The sequence below is a fragment of the Dermacentor albipictus genome, unplaced genomic scaffold (genome assembly GCF_038994185.2).
Source record: "Dermacentor albipictus isolate Rhodes 1998 colony unplaced genomic scaffold, USDA_Dalb.pri_finalv2 scaffold_22, whole genome shotgun sequence".
Classification (NCBI taxonomy): Eukaryota; Metazoa; Arthropoda; class Arachnida; order Ixodida; family Ixodidae; genus Dermacentor; species Dermacentor albipictus.
Window position 1 is genome coordinate 1,011,242 of NW_027225576.1, and position 22,794 is coordinate 1,034,035.

The window sequence follows — 22,794 nt, forward strand, 5'->3', positions numbered from 1 at the left end:
TATTCTGTGCGCATTTACTTTGCTGTTCATTTGTTTTGGGTTATGTTGTCTTGGGAAAAATATTTAACATATTTTCATTGCGTCTCTGTCCATTCCTGGAGCGCTGAAATTCGTGACAGTTGGCAAGCCTGTCAGGATTTGTTCTTCCTGCCGTGCTCTTCCACACGAGCAAGGGTCTCGCTTATGCCACGGATGTACGGTATTGAAGCCCGTTTTTTTGGGGGGTCCAGGGTGGGTGGGTACTGCGTGAGCCAGTTGGCATCCTACTGAGTCAATGAAGTACTCAGGGTATCCCCAAGCCATCAATTCCCACTGCACAAGTGAATTGTCTGCCATGTGGTCTTCTGCTGTTGTGCACACATTTTTCACCCAACGAAGGAGAGAGCAGACAACAGACCTCTTTTGCGAAGCAGGGTGCACCAATGTGTAGTTGAGGTAGCGCGCTGTGTGAGTTGGCTTCCTAAACACCTCGAATAACAGGTTCGGCCCTTCGCGTGGCACAAGGGTGTCCAAAAATGGCAGTTGACCTTCACATTAAACTTCTATGGTGAACCTAATTTTCCTTGCATATTGTTTAAGTGAGCCGTGAAGAGGTCGAGGTTTAACTCAAGGTTAATTCGTTTAATTGACATCTAAGGTCTTCTCCAGATATGTCGACTGTTTCAGAGTTTTGCAACAACAGAATGTTCACCTCTTCACGGCTCACTTAAACAGTAATGCAAGCAGCAATTAAGTTCACCATAGAATTGGAATCTTAAGGCCAACTGTCATTCTTGGACAGCCTCGTGCAACCTAAAGGGCCAAACCTGTTATTTGAGGTGTTTAGGAAGCTAACTCACACGAGGCGCTACCTCAACTACACACTGGTGCACCCTGCTTCGCAAATGAGGTCTGTTGTCTGCTCTCTCCTTTGTTGGGTGAAAAATGTGTGCACAACAGCAGAAGACCACATGGCAGACAATTCACTTGTGCACTGGGAATTGATGGCTTGTGGATACCCTGAGTTCTCCATTGACACAGTAGGGTGCCAGCTGGCTTGCGCAGTACCCACCCACCCTGGACTCCCGAAAGATGGGCTTCAATACCATATGTCCCCTGCATAAGCAAGGCCCTTGCATGCGTTGTGGTCATATGATGTGGAGGCTGTGCACATTCCAAAATTTAAACACGAGCTCGTGCATGTGAAAGACCGTACGGAAAAAAACAAGTTCCCAGGCGTAGTGTAGGGCCTTTGGTGTGCGAACTGTCAGTATGTCTACATCGAAGAAACCGGTAACTCCTACAAAAGACTTAAACAGCACAGGAATGATGTCCAGAAACGAAACTTTGCATCGAATGCCCTGGCCGAGCACTGCGCAACTACGTCACAATTAGCTAGGAAAATATCGCTCGATTGTTAAGGAATGAAATCATTTTACGTGTCGTTATCTTGAATCTCTAATCATCCGTGTCCATGTATGCCAAGTACCTTAATCGTGTTTTGAGCTGCAGATAAGAACGCTACCTACTCTGCTGCTGGTTTCATTGTGAACAAGTCTCCCGTGGGAAGCCAAAACATAAATATATATTTTAAACCATTTTAGTTGCGTTTGCTTAGTCCTGTCATTTCGCATGGCCCCCACGACTTCAAATTAATGAGGTTTACTGCATGTACACATGTTTGCAATTACACGCTTACTTAATTTCTCTCAGCATGTCTGCTAGGCTACGGTCAGGGGCACCACATCTCGAAAGATATGCAACAAGTGCATCTGGAAAATTAATCATTTCACTGTTATACATGTATTGTTACAAACATAACACAAACAAATTTGAAACAATGTCGATGATACTGTCCACAGCTTCCAATTTATGGAGGCTCAATGCCGGCTTCTCAATGACATTGCGGTCGTTCAGAAGGCACCACCAAAGAGCCCCTGTGATGCTCCTATCCTGAGTGCCAGAACTCCCCACACCAGTTTCGCCAGTTCTTTGCAGAACACGGAGTCCTAGCCATGGCACTAGAGCAGGTGCCACTCCTCATCAATGTATACATTTCCTAGGTGTACCTGCAATAAAAGGGCAGATGCATGTTAAGACTGTTTACGTGTGGGAACGTGAAAGCATCTTTAGTGAACCAGATGGCTGCAATGCGACGTGCACAATATAACACACACAGTAGGCACACCTTAAAGGGACTGACAACCGATTTATAAGGACCTAGTTCTTGGCACAACACAAAGCTCACCCTCAGTAGCGTTTACATCTGCAACGGTTACTTCCAAAAGCACATGGATATTGTGGCATCACAGAAGTGTCCTTGTTTCACACCCCAGGTTCTATTCCCACCCAGTCTGCCAAAATTTCTCATTAAAGCAGCTAATTTGCTTTGTTTACAGGAACCTGGGAAATCTGACATCAAGCATTTTTTATGCATTTTTATTGTTTGTGCAATCGGCCATTGGTTTTATGTCAATAACTGCTGGCAGCAAGAAGTATGTCCAGTAGCATTAGTGTAGGGGCTCCACACAAAATTATATGGCTTACCTCTGTTTGAAAGCAATCTTTAAAGAGACTACACAAGCAATACATAACCAGTTTCAGTGAGCCCAAGTTGACTTTCAGTTTTGTGAAGCGTAGAAAGTGGTACAGGTTGTACGGCATGGTGTTGCAGCACAAAGAACTGGAAAAAGAAAGGTTCTAAAGGACAGAAAAAAGGGAAAGACGGCGACACATTCAACTGTTTATTAGACACGAAACTTGCTACATATATATGCGCGCACTCTCGACATCAGGGGAAGAAAAGAGCAAGTGTCAGGTCATCGTGTTTGCGTCAAACCCAACAATTTCTTTTTGCATCATATAACAAAACAGGTGTTTGACTAACACACGCTTGACCAGTTATACGAATGTGATATGCCTCTAGCAGTTCCTGCGCAGTTTTATCGCTACTCTTACCTAGGATTATCACCACAGAAAAACGTGGCTTACAGTACAGCAGCACGGTATACAATACGCAGAAAAAATGGGCGTTCATATGCGCTTTTAAGTTGTTTGCATGTTCCCTCATTTAGTCGTTCACACAACGGCCAGTCTGCCCGATGTAGGTTTTCCTGTAACTTAGCGGTATCTGGGAAACCACAGCAGTGGAACACTTTTCCACGTAGCACTTTGCATGTTTGAATGTACGTCTGCACTGCACACTCTATGATTCGGGGACATAGGCAAGACAGCTTGTTCGAGGAAGAAAACAACAAGTACCTCATACCTGTTCACCGCCTTGAGGCTGTGGCTCACCCTGTGGTAATAAGGTGCCACCTGAGCCTTTCTTTGGGAATCGTGCTTACTTCCCTGACTCCCCTTCAGATTATTGTTACATCTGAGTTGCTGCAGCGAGGTTTCTGCCACTAGGTGACGACCGAATGAGGAAATATGGAATTTTAAAAGCTGCTGGACATGATGCTTGAAACTAGACAAAAAAGCTATGTGGAAAAGCGGTCCACTGCTGTGGTTTACCAGACACCGCTAAGTTATGGGAAAACCTGTGTCGGGCAGATTGGCCATTGTGTGAATGAGGGAACAAAAACAATTTAGAAAAGGGTATGACCACCCATCTCTCTGCACATTGCAAATCGTGCTCCTGTAAGCCACGTTTTTCTGAGGTGAGAATCCCAGGTAAGAGTAGAGATAAAACCGCGTGGGAACTACTTGAGGCATATCACATTCGGATCAGTAGTCAAGCATGTGTTAGTCAAACTAGTTTTTATATGATGTGGAAATGAAAATGTTGGGTTTCACACGAACAACATGACCTGTCACTTGCTCTTTTTGCTGCTCCTGATGTCAAGAGTATGCGCAATATATATGTAGCAAGTTTTGTGCCTAATAAACAGTTGTGAGTGTAGTGTCATCTTTCTTTCCCTTCTTTCTGTCCTTTCGTATCTTTCTTTTTGCAGTTTGTTGCACTACAACAGCATGGCATTTAGCAAAGACCAACTCGCTCAAGAGAAAGTTACTGTGGTGTTGTACGGTTTGTACCATCCAATCAGAAGAGCTCTCTTAGTATCCGCCTCTGATCACCCTCTAAGCAATTAGTGATAGCCAAAATACAGCTTGTATCTCTACAACTCTTTGCTTGTGCTGTTAGGCTATCATTACATAAACTATAAATGCAGAAGTACATATTAGCATGCTTTATGAAAAGCCAGAGTAGTACTATACTGACTGGATGTGACATAAATGGTAAGAATGTTCTGGCTGGAAACATTTTGAGTTTATCAACACTGACTGACGAGTAACTGAGAAAGTTGGTGCATGTTCATGTTTAACTTTTGCGTACAACACAAGGAACAGAAGAGAGACCACAGGGCACAAAAGCTACCAATTCAATGTTTAAGTGTTTATTTTATGGGAAGGAATACAGAAAATATTTACACTGCATGTGCACTTGTACTGCACAAACGTTCTTTTAGAATGAGGACAAATGTTGCATAACAAATAGAATTAGAAAGCTTGGAGTGATTGCTATTCTGTGTCATTTAGAGAGTGTTCCTCTTTTCCACGCAATCATAATGACAGCGGACTGACACGCCCCAGTATTTAAGTGATATTCCTTACTGTTATTGTTGGCCATTCAGTTACCAGAGGTGAACAAGACAGATGAACAATCTAAATCTGATGCATAGCATCAGTAATGTCAATGCATTGTCATGTGGGACATATGGTGCTCTCCTGGGTGCATGTTGAGGCACCAGCCAGTCTGCCCAATGTACATTTGACCAAATATACAGATGATCAAAGGAATAGACTACACTACTGCTAACGAACACAAGACAAATTTGGTGGCATCTTTAACTAAGCAAGCCTCCCTATCCCTAGCCTGGGTGCCTTTCTCAATTCGCTTGTATATTGCTTGCTAGGGATACACATTTGTACACACATACATACGTATACACATGTACAACAGTACACAAGTGAATTGAGAAAGGCGAGCAGGCGAACGAGGTTTCCTTGGTTAAAGCAAGTTTGTCTAGTGTGTGCGAGAGGCAGTGTACTGTATTCCTTTCACATGTGGTCAAATGTACACAGGGCAGACTGGCCATAGCTAAATGTGCCAAATGTGTGCCAAAACAATCACCAGTATGCTCGTCCAACTAGGCCGTGCATTGCCGCGATAGGGCCTCAGGCTAAATTAAGATTGTTCATCTGTTTCCACCCACGGTGAAGAATTGACGAGAGAAATCAGTGAGGCGTGCCACATAAATAAAACGTGTGAGCCAGCCCTCATTGCCAACGCAAAAAAAGCATCCTTTCTAGATGACAAGGAATAGAAATTATTCTGCACATATTTACTTTTCTTTTTATGCAAATACTGTTTATCGTGGTTTAATTCCTTTATATCACAACTTACATCTTCCCTCTGAAAGAACTTGTGCACAATATAAGCACGTATCCAGTGATATTGTTATTTTTAATCCTTCCATGAAACTAAAGAGACAGTTGTTAGCAGCAGTCATGTTGTTTGGTCTCCCTTTCCTCTTTGTGCAAATTCTGTCCTGAAAAGTTACATGAACTGAACGGCAAACTCATAAGGACACTACAAATTTCAACTAGTGAACACAGCTGGTTCTCAGAAAATGCACGAATACGGTGATAGGTATGTGTTGGCATAGTGGAGCACGCTAACTTTGACACTACTGCAATACTTCAGCTGTCACACGACTACAGTGCTTAAGAGACCACAGAAGTGTAAGTGCACAACAAAAAAAGCAGGTGCATCAACCATAAATTTGACTTCAGCAAACACAACATAGGCTGCTTCGTGTGGCTAAAACACTAGCTAATATGTAGAAAGTATATGTATGCACAGGTATACTTAGCTATACATACTCACCCATCCAACTTAAAAACTTATTATGAGTTGCTGTGCATATGATGCTTGCTCTAGACACTGGTGGTTACAACAAAGATACGTTTAGAATGAGATAAAATGCTTTCATCTGCCCAGTAATCGAAGTTTTACGGATAGCATTATAATTTAAACTTGCTGGTTGAAGATATTCTGACCTCAACAGCACCAAGCAGATTGAATAGAAGAATGCCCACTGTGCTGACCAAATACATAGTGTGAAACAGAACACATGAAAAGGGACCCAAAGTATTAGAAATTATTCATGACAGCTGTTGAATTAGGGCTTGTTGGTTGATTATCACTATTAAAATTACAGAAGTGCCAATCGGAATGTTCTATGTGGTGGAGTTGAAATTCAATTCATTTTATTAGCAACAACGAGCAAATGCTACAGCAAAAGCAACGAGACAATTGAGCACTATGTACGAAATAGTGTTCTTTAACGATTGAGCATCAATACACGGATCTATCAGCTAACTATGTGATCTATACTGTGTTTACTTAAGGTGAAATATAATGTAACTGGACATAGACTCTTAACTGCTACAATGCCTATTTGCATGAATGGGCATAGCTTGCCAAAATTTTTTTTAATGGGAGAGAAAAAAATCAAGCTTACTAGAAAACACCTCAGTACAGCAGTAACGTCATCAATACTTCCTTTTGGGAGAGTTGGTTCATCTCGAAACATATGGGTAACAGCACAAACAGACCACAAGAAGGCAGACACGTACACACAGTGCTGACTAACAACTGATTTTATTGGCAAGGACAGCACACCTTGCGTGTCTCAGCACACCTTGTGGGTGTCTCACATAACTTGAGCCAATAATTTTTTTTTTAATGAAAGGCACGTTGGAAGTGAACTGAACCGAATGCATACTATTCGCAATAGCCTATAGCAACTCCTACAATCCTTTGTTTTCCCCATAACTCACCAATTAATTAAATTTAATTACCCAACTCTTTAATTATTGGCTGAGGACCCCAAGTATGGCACACAGATTTGTAGAGCCCGTTCAGAAACCACCAATTGAGTTGTTTGCTTTACGATATGTCTCACATAGTCATTTCTTCTGAGTTGCAAAGAAAGCCCGCAAAATATGAAACAAGGCACGTGACAGAGTGCTTGCGCAGTGGTATTGTGCTCCTCTCAAGCGTGCCTTCGGTGAACAAGGTCGGCTCCCGTCGGATGATGGCGAAAATGCATGCTGCAGGCGGAGCGGTGCCAATGAGATAAAGAATGCCCTGCCACTTTCTCGTCACCAGTCACGATGCAGCCAACCTTGTTCACCGAACACACGCTTGAGAGCAGCACAATACCATTATGCTCCATCACGTGGCCTTCTTCATATTTCATGGGCTTTCTTTGCAACCCGGAAAAAAAAGGACTACATGAGACATTTAGTAAAGGAAAGAATTCGATCGGTGGTTTCTGAAGGTGCTCTACAAATCTACAAATCTGCGTACCATACTTGGGGTCCTCAGCCAATAACTAAATGTTCTGTAATTAAACTTATTTAATTAGCAAGTTATGGGGAAAACAAAAAAATTGTCTGAGTTACTATGGGCTATTGTGAATAGTATGGGTTTCGTTCAATTCCCTTCACACGCACCTTTCATTTTTAAATGCTTGGCTCACGTTATGTGGGACACCCTATATATGCCAGAGTGAAGCAAGGGAAATGAAAGGGAAAATCATGTCGAGGGTGACAGCGTGCCAAGTTCACAAGCGCAATGAAGCCAACCAAACACAACAAAACGCAAACAATTATTTTCCTTTTCCTTTGCAATCTGAAGCCCCAATAGCCACACCCAGAAGATCAGATTCAGCATCAAAGAGAGCAAAGTGAGGGGTGCTAAAACAGTTGCTACCGAATTTTCTAATGTGCAAGGCTTTTAAACTGATGCGCGTAGTCTTGTCACTGCTCTTTCCTAGAATCGTCGTGACTTTCAACTAGGCCACACAATCCGTATACTTGCTAACGTGTGCAACTAAATGTGCATATTTCTCATCTAGTGCTTTTTTTTTCAGTTTTTGTGGGTGTTCCCCTGAACGGTCATTGATACAACGAGCAATTTCACGGACAGAAAACATCCCACATGACATGGGGATGCAATACACCACTCCAGTGGAACATTTTACTAACGGCGGTAGGTGGTTCTTCTGGCATTACATATACATTGACACAACTTTCCCAGCTTATTTCGGGCATAGAAACAAATTGGCACACCGTGCCTACTTGCCACCTTAAGATTGTGGGAAAGATTATGGATGTAAGGGACCACCTCTGCCTTAGGTGCCTTCAGTTGATCCTCAACCATTGTACTTCCACATCCACACTTGAACTTTTCAAGGAGGACTTTTGAAATGGCAGTCAAGACCGAGATGGGGAACCCTGCAGCTAAAAGACGGCTTACCTGATTATGAAAACTGAGCTTAATCTGATGTGGGCACGATTTTTGGAGAGCCTATTTTTTACGCAACGCCTGTATACTTCTCGTAATTGTCTTGGAGAGTGCCGAGTGAAAGGGCAGCAATTCCTTAGCCCGTGGGTTGGAGGCCCAGCCAACATGTCCATCACTGAACGTGATCTTTAGGTATAAAACCTAAAATTGAAAGGTCCGGGAGTTCAAGGATGAAAGGCAACTCACGTCCATGTTTGCTAAATATAGATAACACTTTGCCTACTGTAGAGGGGTAGGTGAAGGTGGGCTGCTGTTTATAAAAGCACCAAATAAGTGTCAACATGCCTAAAAATTTTTAAAACTGGCCCCCCATTAAACTCTTGTTCCAGTGTGTTGTCCACCTTGACCTGAAAAATTTCACAAAGAATAGGGGCTACGCAAGACCCTATGCAGATGCCATCGCACTGCAAAAACAGCTGCTTGTCAAATACAATAAAAGCCGAGTTCAAATAAAACTGCAATAAAGATAGAAAATTATGAACGGCCAAACCAACGGTGTTCTGGAAGGATACGTCGCCGTTATCTTCCATGCACTTTTTGTCACATGCTAGCAGTTGATTCTGTGGAACAGAATAAAACAACTCCTGCACGTCTTCCAAAAAACCGAAACCAACATGATCATTTCCCTCTAAAAACTGTACTACTGCGACTGATTTTTTTAAAAGTAATGGGTCGTTTAAAGCTAGCGCCTTGAACTTCTTTAGCAAAAACTGGCTAACACACTTCTGCCACGACCATGTTCACTAACAATAGTGCTAAACGGAACTTTCGGCGTATGTGTCTTGGCTCTGAAAACCCCCCTCAAACTGTTCCCTCTGCTGTTAGATATGTCCCTGGCAAACTTTCCAAGGCATAATTGCTTACAAAACTCAACGTACTTAATTTTTCCTCGCACTTCACTTTTCTCTCCAGGGACACAGTTCTTGTTAGCCGCTACCAAAAAATTTTCCATTGCAAATTCCCTTGGATAACGTATGTGATTCCGTCTGGTCCTGGTGCCGACGTTACCCATCTTGGCATCGAATCATGACGTCTTCTTCTATCTTATAATATGATGTGGGAGACAGGAAATGTTCCAGATTCTTGGAAATGCAGTCGCGTTGTAGGCCTGCTTAAACCGGGGAAATACCCTAACGAGCTCTCCTCCTACAGACCGATCGCCTTAGCCAGTTGTGTCTTAGCCAATGTCAGCGTCATGGGGGACGTCCATATACCAGAGAAGATTATGCAACATCTGCAGAAAGGATCCAAATTTGGGCTCCAAGCTGATTTCCTGCGCATGATATCACTGCAATGAATCGAAAAGTGGCCACTCAGGAAAAGATGATAATCGGGACAGCTGCCTTCTTGAAGGTACTGACTGCCTGCGAAAGTTTGCTCCAAAAACCCCGGACTAGTACCGTACTAGATCCTTGAATGACATCTTTCTTTAAGGGTAACAACCTGATGCTTATGCAAGCTGACAAATGGTGGGTTCATTGTTTTACCCAAGGGAATTTACAATGAAAAAGGTTTGGTAGCGGCTAATAAGAACTTTGACCCCGGAGAGAAAAGTGAAGTGCAAGTAAAAACCAAGTTCGTTGAGTTTTGTAAGCAAGTAGACCTCAAAAAGTTTGCCAGGGACATATCTAACAGCAGAGGGAACAGTTTGAGGGGGTTTTTCACAGCCAAGACACGCAAGCCCGAAGTTCCGTTTAGCACTATTGTTAGTGAAGAGGGATCGTGGCAGAAGTGTGTTTGCCAGTTTTCGCTAAGAAGCTCAAGACGCTAGCTTTGAACGACCCATTTCTTCTAAAGCAATCAGTCACAATAGTAGATTTTAGAGGGAAATGATCATGTTGGTTTCGGTTTTTCAGCAGACGTGCAGGACTTGTTTCATTCAGTTCCGCAGGATCAACTGCTAGCGTGTGTCAAAGACTGCATTGAAAACGGCGACGTATCCTTCCAGAACACTGTCGGTTTGTCTGTTCATAACTTTCTATCATTATTGCAGTTTCATTTGAACTCTACTTCTATTGTGGTAATAGTTCTGCAGAAACCCGCAAGGTGGAGATAAGTAATTAATTATAGGAAAATTAGAAATGAGACATCCACCCAATCAGTAGGGTAGCAGATGTCAATCGTAGCAATTAATTGTTACGATTGACATCTGCTACCCTACTGCCTGCTAGCCATCGGGTTAGCTCAGCTGGTAGAGTGGCTGCCCTGGAAAAGCAGTGGTCCTGGGTTCGAGTCCCGGACTAGGACGAATTTTTCTTCAACTGCGAGGCTTTTCTTTAAGGAACCCGCATGGGTTTCCTTTGTAGCAATTGCTACGATTTGGTGGATACCTCATTTTCCCTAAATTAACTACATTTATTGTATTTGACGAGTAGTCATTTCTGCAGCGCGATGGCATCTGCATAGGCTTGTGCGTAGCCCCTATTCTTCCTGACATTTTTCTCGCCAAGGTGGAAAATGCACTGGAACAGATGTTTAATGGATGCCGGTTTTAAAGTTTTTTAGGTATATTGAGAATGTTTTAGTGCTTTTAAAGAAGCAGCCTACCTTCCCCTACCCCTCTACATTAGGCAAAATATTTTCTATTTTTAGCAAACATGGACATTGGTTGCGTTTCACCCATGAACTCCCGTACCTTTCAAGTTTACAGTTTTTAGACCTAGAAATCAAGTTCTGTGATGGACATGTTTGCTGGGGCTACTACCGACGAGCTAAGAAGGAGTTGCTGCCCTTTGACTCGGCACACTCCAAGACAATTAAGAGATGTATAGCGGTATTGTGTATGGCATCAGCTCTTCAAAAATTGTGCCCACATCAGATTAAGACCACGTTTAATAATCAGGCAAGCCGCCTTTGGCTGCAGGATCCCCGTCTTGGTCTTGACTGCTGTTTCTGAAATCCTACTTCCAAAATTCAAGTGAGGATCAGGAAGTACAATGGCTGAGGATCAATGGAAGGCACGTAAGACAGAGGTGGTCCCTTACATCCATAAATTTTCCCACAATCTTAAGAGGGTGGCAAGTAGGCACGGTGTGCCAATTTGTTTCTCTGCCCCAGTTGAGCTGGGAAAGTTGTGGCCACATATCTGTGACGCCAGAAAAAGTGGATGCCAGAAGAACCACCAACCGCCGTTAGTAAAATGTCCACTGGAGTGGTGTATTGCATCCCCACGTCATGTGGGATGGTTTACGTCGGCGAAACTGGTCACTGTGTCAATGACCGTTTAGGGGAACACGCTCAAAAAGTGAAAAAAAGAAACAACCAGATGATAAATATGCACATTTAGTTGCGAACGTTGGCAAGTATACGGACTGGGTGGCCTGGTTGAAAGAGACGATTCTAGGAAAGGGCAGTGACAAGACCGCACTCATCAGTTTAGAAGCCTACCACATTAGAAAATTTGGTAGCAGGTGCTTTAGCACCCCTTCTCTTGCTCTCTTTGATGCTGAATTTGACCTTCTGCATGTGGCTACTGGGGGGGGGGGGGGGCTTCAGACGGCAAAGAAAAATAATTGTTTGCATATTGTCGCGCTTGGTTGGCTGTATTGTGCTTGCGTGGTTAGCACGCTATCACCCTTGACATGTTTTCCCCTTCATTTCCTTTGCTTCACTGGCATATATAAGGTTGCTATCCTTGCCAATAAAACCAGTTGTTTGCCAGCACTGTGTGTATGTGTCCCCTTTCTTGTGATCATGTTTGTGCTGTTACCCATATGTTAGAGCAGTAACTGCAGCACAGTGAATAATGATCATTTCAAAAAGTTCAGGCTCATCAAATGTGTATTTGCGAGTGGCAGTTATTCTGGGGACAAGAGATAAATAATTGCAAATATGAATGTTAAACAATGGTAAGCACGCCATGTGCTTAGACATGCAACATAGTTGGCCCACTACACTTTGAATTCTTATGTGCACAGAAACTGCACAAGCGTGTAGAATAAACAGAAAAGAAGATGGAAATAAAGGCTGCAGCATAGGAAACAGTTTCAAAGCAATAAAGCCAAAATATAGAGTGAGAAATACACCGTGTACTAAGCAAAAATAATAACTTTTAGGCTTTTAGTGCACAAAAAGAGACGAGAGACAGAGGTACGACACAGACACAGCGCTAACTTCCAGCAATTGTTTTATTCTACAAAGCGGTACACATATGCACTGGTTTCTAATCAAATGAGACAGCAACGAGACATGTGTAATGGAAAGTTAAGATGATATCGAAGATGAAAAAGCGACCATACATAGCCAAAAAAATTTTGTAATTGCAAGATTAGAATGCCATCTTCATCAAGCCACCCTCTGTGATACGTTCAAAAAATCTAATTCTTTTTTTGAAAGATCGAATGAAGGTGCGCTAACACGAGCATTCCCCAAACTAGCGATCTTCGCTGCTTCAATAATCTGTGTTAGCATGCCCCTTCAATCCATCTTTCAAAAAAAGAATTAGATTTTTTGAACGTGTCACAGAGGGTGGCTTGATGGAGATGGCATTCTAATCTTGCAATTACAAAATTTTTTTGGCTATGCATGGTCGCTTTTTCATCTTCGATATCATCTTAACTTTCCATTACACGTCTCGTTGCTGTCTCATCTGATTAGAAACCAGTACATATGCGCATGCGTACGCTGTTGCCTGTTACCTATATGTATGTGTACCACTTCGCAGAATAAAACAATTGCTGGAAGTTAGCGCTGTGTCCGCATCGTACCTCTGTCTCTCACCCCTTTTTGTGTGCCAAAAACCTAAAAGTTATGGAATACCAACATGCCCAAACCTACGCTCTTTCAAAAATTATAAAGGGAAAATCAGACAGAATTTGTCAGCTGTTGACAAATTTGACTTCGCCCTACCATTTGCTAGTTGCCTGGTTAGTTTAGATGGTAGAGCGGCTGCCCCGAAAAGGCAGTGGTCCCAGGTTCAAGTCCCGGACCATGACGAATTTTTCTTGAACTTCGAGGCTTCTCTTTTGAGGAACCCGTACAGGTTTCCTTTGCAGCAGTTGCAACGAATAAGTGGATGTTTGATCTTCCCTTTATTAAGTACTTCTCTCCACCTTGCGGGTTTCCGCAAGAACTATTCTGTCAAACAAAAATGAAATTTAAATTGCATCCAAGCAATTGATGCAAGAAAAAATACTTAATAACAGGACATGTTAGATCTAGTTTTATATAGAAAACAATATGTGCATAACAGCTATGAAAACAAATAAGCAGCAAGTTGCAAAAATACTTAGCCTACTTAGTAAGCTGTGTTGAGTAATATGTTGATAAACTTATCCACGAATGATACCGAGGTCCTACTCTTTGGAATACATACACATCATACATACCTGAACCAAGCAATCAGATTACACACTGCGCTATGGCAGTCATCCAAGATTTCCCTGCATTTCTGCTGGCTCCTCCATTATGTGGACACTGGTGTGGGTTACGGCCTCGCCACTACAAAATCAGTTCGGAAAGTTCGCAGTTAATTTATAGCAGTGGCACATTAACGCTGTCACAGTGTGAACGCATGCAAGGAACATCTAAAAATAGTCACGAAAATAATGTTTGCAATAATGAAGGGTGGCAACAGAGGGACCCCTTCATCACCGTAAAATTTTTAACACACACACAGCAGCAACACATTACAAAGAAATCTTTGTTTACATACCAATTCAATTTTTTCATGACTTAGTTTAAGCAACTGTCTCGTGTCATGTTTAGTTACGCATAAGTTATGTCAACACATCTTGTCTTAAAAATTTTTAGTAAGCTGCACCAGTTGCAAGCTTTGACTGCTTACGTTTTTTTTTTCTTTCTAAAACTGCTCGTAAATTCAGGACCGCGTAAGCAGAGATTATTTACAACGTAGAAGCATTTATACGCGAGGAAACGTAATGGCAGTTAGAATCTATCAAGATGCAGATGAGCGTTGTTATGCAACTTAAGCAGAAAAGCGGGAGCTCACGCACAGGCGCACATAATTAACACGATTATTTCCGAACGTAATATTTCTCAACGGAAGAAAACGCTTATAATCATTTTCAATTTCGCATTAAGACAATAAACTTGCCTAGCTAAATTCTGACAACCAGCGCTCAGCAAGCATCAGCACGGGTTCCACTGTTGCCGTGGCAGTTCTATTGATTCTATTTTACGCTCGTGCACTCTGTGCACACACGAGAAGCACGCACAATACACGTGTAGTTAGCAAGCACGATTACTTACCTTTTGAATGGTACGACGCGGTCGAAAAGCGCTCTCCAAGTTGCTGGTGCTGCGTCGACAACCAGCCTACACGCCGTGACGTAGTGGACGAGCTGAGGCACGCTAATAATACACATTATTTCTTTGCGACGTCCAGCGAACGGTAGTTCTGAACTTAGTGTCACACATTACTTCCCCCCTCTTCTTTGGCTTCTGGATTGGATTGGCGCGGCTCGCTACGTGCTTGCGCGCGCTTTTTCGAGCGCAGATTGGTGTGCGCCTGGTTTCTGCACTAGGCTGTTATGCGATCGCTTTTTTGAGCGCAGATTGATGTGAGCCTGGTTTCTGCACTAGGCTTTTGCACGATCGCCTGCTTTTTGCACTGGGCTTTCAAAAGGCGAAGTGAGCGTCGCTGACTGCGGAAGTGCAGCGCCGCGGGCCTACCGTGTATGGAAGCGCGCAGCAATGCCGGGAAACATTCATACAAAAGCAAAGGGTCAGAAAAAGTGCGCTTTATTTTCCGTTACTTTGTCACACTGGGTAGCGCCGTGCGATCGCTTCTAATAGACGCAGAAACGAGTCCTTGCAGCGCATGTGCCCATTAATCGATGCCCACCATAGCCATATCAGGTGCGACTCGAGGAGCTGTGGAGTCACCCTGTAGCCGGAAGAGACGAGGTGGCGCTTCACCTTCTGCCAGTAGCTTTCGATTTTTTGGGTGTGAGCGCCCGTGATTGGGTCTACAAAGTTCATGCTGTGGTTAACAGCCTCCCATTGCAAATTCAGTCTTGCTCCGTTAGCCCCCACTAAGTTCGGGATGCAGTTGTATGCGGCCCATTCATCACTGTGGATGGTGGTTCCTGGTTCCACGTTGGCTGCAATAATGGGGCCTAGCGTCGCCGCGTCTCGTCGGTCGACCTTGAATAGTCGGAGCTCCCCGGTGGTCACGCAGATCATGCCGAATACCCACGGTCCACGATCTGCAATGCCACCGTAATTTTGGCGGCTCGGCGGAACGTTGTCGCCCGTCATCAGGCGGCCTCGATTGTATTTTCGCTTGCCGCGAAGGAGGCATTCATCAATTTGCACAATCCTCCCGGGGCCACCGAGTGGGGGTCGCGCCAGCAGCTCGTCCCGCACGACCTCACGAGCGTAGTTCCTCCAGTCGGCGATGACATGGTCCGACAGATGAAGCAAGTCGCCGGTCATCTCCTTCATGAGCCACGTGCCTATGTTTTTGCTCACGCAGTACGTGAGCCAAATCACTTGCCGCCTGGAGACGTGGACGTTCGGGCGGCCGAGGCGGTCCGTGTTGGCGAAGTAACTTCCCTCACCTCTCTGCCCGTGCAGTGCAGCGGTACCGTGTAACTGCGACAGCTGCTTTCGGCACCTGTTGCACCGGAAGGCAGCCCGGCGTCCATTCTGAGTCTTCCTATACAATGTGACGACTTCGCCTTCGCAGGTTGGTTGGTCCGGGTTGAACGCCAGGTCCTTGCAGGTGCCCCAGTACTCAGACGACGCCACTCGACCTGGTCTGGAGTTGGGGCGCGGTGGGCGGACAGCGCTTGAAGCCGGAGCAAGCCGAAGCGATCGTACGAACTCTTCCTCCGCAGCTGCATCGCTGATAATTTGACAGATGGTGACAATATTGGGGTCAATTCTCGTGGCGGCCATGACAACGAGTGCAGCGAGAGACGCGGCTCGTCTTTTGTAGCCCCGGGATCCGTTACAGCAGAACCCTCTGTTAAGGACGGCTCACCCAGGAACGTTGAGGTAGCGTGGACCTGGCGGTCTGGAGCTTCAGGAACAGGCAGGGGCCCAGGCGCAGATGCGAGACGACATATTTTCAAGCTTCTTCGATCACGCAGAGCGACACGCAGTCTAGCTTGCTCAAACGTTGAAGCTCGTTGGCGGGGGCGTGTTTTATATAGCCTGGAACGCCCTCGCTCAGGAGAAGGAGAGAGGGCGAACGCTCTCCACACTTGCGGCCCCCGCTCGGTACACAGGAGAAAGCTCAACGGATTTTTTAACCGCGCTTGGGCCAGCACAGGCAAAGGCACTGACATGCACACACGCACACACACACACACGCGCGCGCGCGCGCACCGTCGTGTACCCTGCCGAGGAGGAGGAGAAGGAACGAAAGCACACACGAAGCTTAACGTTCGCGCTGGCTGAGAGGAAAGAGTACTGGCGAGCCTATGTAGACATCGGGACGTGGCGAGCGCGTGGGGAAGGAGACGAGAATGCGCGCACAAAGGCTAACGGCTCTTCGCCGTTGCGGATTTTCAACGAATGTTGGCAGCTCTGCGAATTTAAAACGCATGGGCTTTCGTCGTGGTTTTAGCAGCGCGACGCAATTGTGCACTACACAGGCCATTCGTAACACCTGTGGTGCGCGCATGGCTTCAGCTCTGAGTCGACAAGCTTTGAGCCGACAAGGGGCTCTCCAAATCCCCATGCACGCGTTCTGCAAGACAAGCGCAGTTTATTTAGTTGCTTTCAGCTAGTAAAATTTGAGAATCACGTTTCCTGTGTTCTTATGATATTATATATATGAACATCCAGGAGGTCCAAGAACATGTTAGAGCAGAACAAGAACGGCTCCAAGGAGCGGCTGATGTCGCGGACATCGGAACAGAAGTTTTCCATGTCTTCGACGTTAAAAATCGTTATTTCTAATAATTCTCATACGTTATAATGTATATTTATTCAGGTTTCATATCAGAGCTTTCCACGGAAGTTCGTTACGCTGCCCTTGTGCTGAAGCCATGCGCGCACCACAGGTGTTACGAATGGCCTGTGTAGTTCGCAGAGCTGCCAACATTCGTTGAAAATCCGCAACGGCGAAGAGCCGTTAGCCTTTGTGCGCGCATTCTCGTCTCCTTCCCCACGCGCTCGCCACGTCCCGATGTCTACATAGGCTCGCCAGTACTCTTTCCTCTCAGCCAGCGCGAACGTTAAGCTTCGTGTGTGCTTTCGTTCCTTCTCCTCCTCCTCGGCAGGGTACACGACGGTGCGCGCGCGCGCGTGTGTGTGTGTGTGTGCGTGTGTGCATGTCAGTGCCTTTGCCTGTGGTGGCCCAAGCGCGGTTAAAAAATCCGTTGAGCTTTCTCCTGTGTACCGAGCGGGGGCCGCAAGTGTGGAGAGCGTTCGCCCTCTCTCCTTCTCCTGAGCGAGGGCGTTCCAGGCTATATAAAACACGCCCCCGCCAACGAGCTTCAACGTTTGAGCAAGCTAGACTGCGTGTCGCTCTGCGTGATCGAAGAAGCTTGAAAATATGTCGTCTCGCATCTGCGCCTGGGCCCCTGCCTGTTCCTGAAGCTCCAGACCGCCAGGTCCACGCTACCTCAACGTTCCTGGGTGAGCCGTCCTTAACAGAGGGTTCTGCTGTAACGGATCCCGGGGCTACAAAAGACGAGCCGCGTCTCTCGCTGCACTCGTTGTCATGGCCGCCACGAGAATTGACCCCAATATTGTCACCATCTGTCAAATTATCAGCGATGCAGCTGCGGAGGAAGAGTTCGTACGATCGCTTCGGCTTGCTCCGGCTTCAAGCGCTGTCCGCCCACCGCGCCCCAACTCCAGACCAGGTCGAGTGGCGTCGTCAGAGTACTGGGGCACCTGCAAGGACCTGGCGTTCAACCCGGACCAACCAACCTGCGAAGGCGAAGTCGTCACATTGTATAGGAAGACTCAGAATGGACGCCGGGCTGCCTTCCGGTGCAACAGGTGCCGAAAGCAGCTGTCGCAGTTACACGGTACCGCTGCACTGCACGGGCAGAGAGGTGAGGGAAGTTACTTCGCCAACACGGACCGCCTCGGCCGCCCGAACGTCCACGTCTCCAGGCGGCAAGTGATTTGGCTCACGTACTGCGTGAGCAAAAACATAGGCACGTGGCTCATGAAGGAGATGACCGGCGACTTGCTTCATCTGTCGGACCATGTCATCGCCGACTGGAGGAACTACGCTCGTGAGGTCGTGCGGGACGAGCTGCTGGCGCGACCCCCACTCGGTGGCCCCGGGAGGATTGTGCAAATTGATGAATGCCTCCTTCGCGGCAAGCGAAAATACAATCGAGGCCGCCTGATGACGGGCGACAACGTTCCGCCGAGCCGCCAAAATTACGGTGGCATTGCAGATCGTGGACCGTGGGTATTCGGCATGATCTGCGTGACCACCGGGGAGCTCCGACTATTCAAGGTCGACCGACGAGACGCGGCGACGCTAGGCCCCATTATTGCAGCCAACGTGGAACCAGGAACCACCATCCACAGTGATGAATGGGCCGCATACAACTGCATCCCGAACTTAGTGGGGGCTAACGGAGCAAGACTGAATTTGCAATGGGAGGCTGTTAACCACAGCATGAACTTTGTAGACCCAATCACGGGCGCTCACACCCAAAAAATCGAAAGCTACTGGCAGAAGGTGAAGCGCCACCTCGTCTCTTCCGGCTACAGGGTGACTCCACAGCTCCTCGAGTCGCACCTGATATGGCTATGGTGGGCATCGATTAATGGGCACATGCGCTGCAAGGACTCGTTTCTGCGTCTATTAGAAGCGATCGCACGGCGCTACCCAGTGTGACAAAGTAACGGAAAATAAAGCGCACTTTTTCTGACCCTTTGCTTTTGTATGAATGTTTCCCGGCATTGCTGCGCGCTTCCATACACGGTAGGCCCGCGGCGCTGCACTTCCGCAGTCAGCGACGCTCACTTCGCCTTTTGAAAGCCCAGTGCAAAAAGCAGGCGATCGTGCAAAAGCCTAGTGCAGAAACCAGGCTCACATCAATCTGCGCTCAAAAAAGCGATCGCATAACAGCCTAGTGCAGAAACCAGGCGCACACCAATCTGCGCTCGAAAAAGCGCGCGCAAGCACGTAGCGAGCCGCGCCAATCCAATCCAGAAGCCAAAGAAGAGGGGGGAAGTAATGTGTGACACTAAGTTCAGAACTACCCAGCGAACTTCCCACAACCAGACACAAAAGAGAACGCACTCCAGGGCATGAAAATCGTTGGTCCCCATTTGCCTGGCACGCCACGCATATGGTGAGTTTTCAGAGAGACACAAGCTATCTTCTGGCACTTCTGTGTTCGCGAACCAAGTCACATTTCGTTACACCAAACACAAAACCACACGATTAGACAAACACATCAAAACGGCTCCCGCAACCGACCGGCGACCGGCAGTTGCGAAATAGAGAGCAGTGTAGACGAATGAATGCTATGAGCGTCTCCTTTGAAACAGGGTAGTGGGTTGCGCCACCAACCGATCGCATGGGGCGAGCGTCATTTGTATACCTGTGCGGTTGTGTGGCCCCCGTGATGCATTAATAATAACCAGTACGCACTCATTTTGTGCCGTATTGCGCCCAACTACGTATAGTTGCGAGAGAAAAAACATTGAAGCGTCTATATTGCCCGCTATACTTCACTGTAGAAAAAAATTTTATGGCGTATTTTCGATTTTGAACAACTGCCATGTGCAGCCAGCAAAAGTATGGCCTCCGAGATCTGCACTTCAAGTCAGCTGTATTGAAGTTTTTTCATGACGTTATGAGCTCCTGCCCGTGCTACGTGCGTTGTCACTTCGTTTTAAATAACTTTCTGCTGTCGTCAACATCAACTGTAGCCTCAGGAATTGTTGACACGGTATCAGATGTACGCTTGGGCAGCGTGCGATGTTTCCGTGCGTGTTGTAACTGTTTCTGTCGGAAAGCATCAAATCTAGCAGGGTTCATCACTCGTCTAGCGCAGGTTACGCCGGTGTCGTCCGCATTTGCTTTCATGCCGGTGTGTTCAATGTGCGCGGGTTGCGCGCCTGTCGCCCGTGCCTTCTGTGTTTATTGTGCGACTCACGAACATTCCTCAGAAAAAAACACATATCTCTGCAGCGTACATGTGTCCTACGTGGTGTGTGCTAGAAATGTGCGGTGGTGTACGATGTTTTTGCAGCCAAGTGGCTGCAGTGCGTTCCAGCGAATAAACGCGATTACGTAGTGTTTCCTCGTTATCTTTGTGATTTACCTGCATCTGCGATAGAACCCACGAGCCGTTTGCATGACCTTGCATTGTGATTGTGGAATTTTGTATTTTGTTTGCCTTCTTCAATGAGTGGCCTTTTATAGACGTTCTTGCTTGATAATAAAAAAAAAGAAATATCTGTAATGGGACTGAAATAATCCGGCTTTTTATTCCTTGAAAATTGGCGTGAGTGGTAATTTTACAAGATAATAGCAATCCAGCTCTGGACATCGAGCTGTAAAGCAAAATATTTAAACTTGTTACAGTATGTGAATCCTGCTATGATGTGTCAATATCTCTAGCATGTTCTCAGTGCTGAGGGCTGTGCACTATGTTAAAGGCAGATGTAATTGTCTACTCATCTGAAGTAGTATATATGATTTCTTCATATCATTTGTTCCAACTACAAAAATTTTATGGGTGCACTGTTCACTTCTAGAGTTAAAAAGACACCATGAGATATTACTCAACAGTATGCGTTACAATCTTTCTACATGAATTCAGGAGTATTATATGTTGTGCTGTGCATAGTTACTTTGTACGTACAAAGTATTTATATGAATACACAAAATCTGATTCCTCCATCGCCTGTTGTTTGTAAGTCATGAAGCAAATAAATAATTTCAGCCTGCACTGATTGCTTGCAGTATACTTGATATTCAAATGTTTTCTAAAAATCTTCGACAAGAATGATCTACCTTAGTTTTGCTCCTACTGCTGACATTGATATAGCAATTTCTGTAGAAAGATGTGCACCATGAGCAAAATACGGATGCAAAATAAATAGCTGATTTTGAATCAATTTTTCGAAAGCTGCAATACCATTTATACTTTGCACAATAAGTGCAATGTAAAGGCAATGAAGGTAACTGTAGACTTGTGTTTCGTCATTTGACGGGTAGAAACAATTTCTGGTACCCTATCTGAGCTGATGCAGCAACCTAACCCATACTTCACAGAAACATGGAAAGTTTCTTCACAAGTGACTAATTCACACAGGCTGGGGAATAGGACTAGCATATTTAATGAAATCATTCTGAAACATAATTAATCAGCATTCTAAAGATGAATGGATAGTGGTAACATGGCCAGTGGCTCACAAGTGGTTGTGTTATGCTCCTGTCACACTGGAAATTTTATTGTCATTCGAATCGAATGGCATTAGCATTGAATGACATTATTCGGTTGTTACGCAGCGATATTTAATGCCATTAGAATCGAATTACTTCTGCAATCAAATGAATCTGAAAAAAATCAGTCAGCTTTGCACTTGTGGTGAATGACTAAAATGACATTGAGCATTCATAATTTCAGAAACAGTGATGTAAAGAGGTAATTAATTTTGTGTTATTTAAGGCATCTGCTATTTTACTAAAGGAAAGCTGCATGGCAGGCTTTCACAAAATGTTTTTTACTCTCCACCTCAGTGGCGTCTGGCGGCTGTCGCTTTACTAGTCAGTTATACTGCAAGCAGTCGGGCGCCTGTATGGATCTATTTGACAGTCTCGCTTCTTCCTCTGATTGCTTTGTTCGCAATGCAAAGCACGCATCAACTAACTGCTTCGGCTACTGCAACCGAGCGTCGTCCAGCACTGCCATGTCAGTCGTATTGTTTGTCTTCAATTTATTGGCTATGGCTACTAAGCTGGTCAAGCCTTGTTTTTGCTTGTAGTGGCTAGAAATTCTGGAATTGGAAGTTTTATATGCGTGTTATTCTGGTGAAGTGACACGCCATATATATGTTAAAATAAATTGACTTTCTACATAGACATTCTACATATACCTTGCTCTTGTTCTCTCACCAATTTTTTTTGCAATGATTGCCATTGATATCATGACCGAATGACATCAATTTTTGTTGTGTACCACCACCACAGGTCGAATGGCATTTATTGCACTGAATGTAATTTGCATCCTATGACATTAAAATGTCCAGTGTGACAGGTATTAGATATGGTATAGCAGCTTACACTTTAAAGGAGTTTCGGTAGGTTAGCATGTTCCATAAGCTAGGGTGAATCGATAAGTACTGGCCCACCTGTCACACGTGTAAAGCTGATGTTATTAAAGCTTAGCCTTAATTTTCTATGTTTAGTTAGATTAGGGCAGTTTGTCTTGGCGTAAGCTTATAGAGATTTCATTCAGCATAGCACATATAACTTTGGTAACGTGAGACACTAGGTTACACTATTCATCATCTCTGGTTACAGTGACGTGATT

The 22,794-nt window shown here is 45.2% G+C and overlaps 1 protein-coding gene and 1 long non-coding RNA gene across 3 annotated transcripts in view; both read right to left on the reverse strand.

Moving 5' to 3' along the window:
* LOC139052378 (uncharacterized) overlaps positions 1 to 22,794 on the reverse strand; it is a 162,374-nt gene that overhangs the window by 131,194 nt on the left and 8,386 nt on the right. The window lies entirely within an intron of this gene.
* On the reverse strand, positions 1,753 to 14,770 carry LOC139052365 (uncharacterized). The gene is made up of 3 exons (XR_011509868.1): positions 14,570 to 14,770; positions 13,687 to 13,798; positions 1,753 to 2,048 (listed from the first exon to the last, which is right to left on the reverse strand). It is a non-coding gene; the product is annotated as an uncharacterized lncRNA (long non-coding RNA).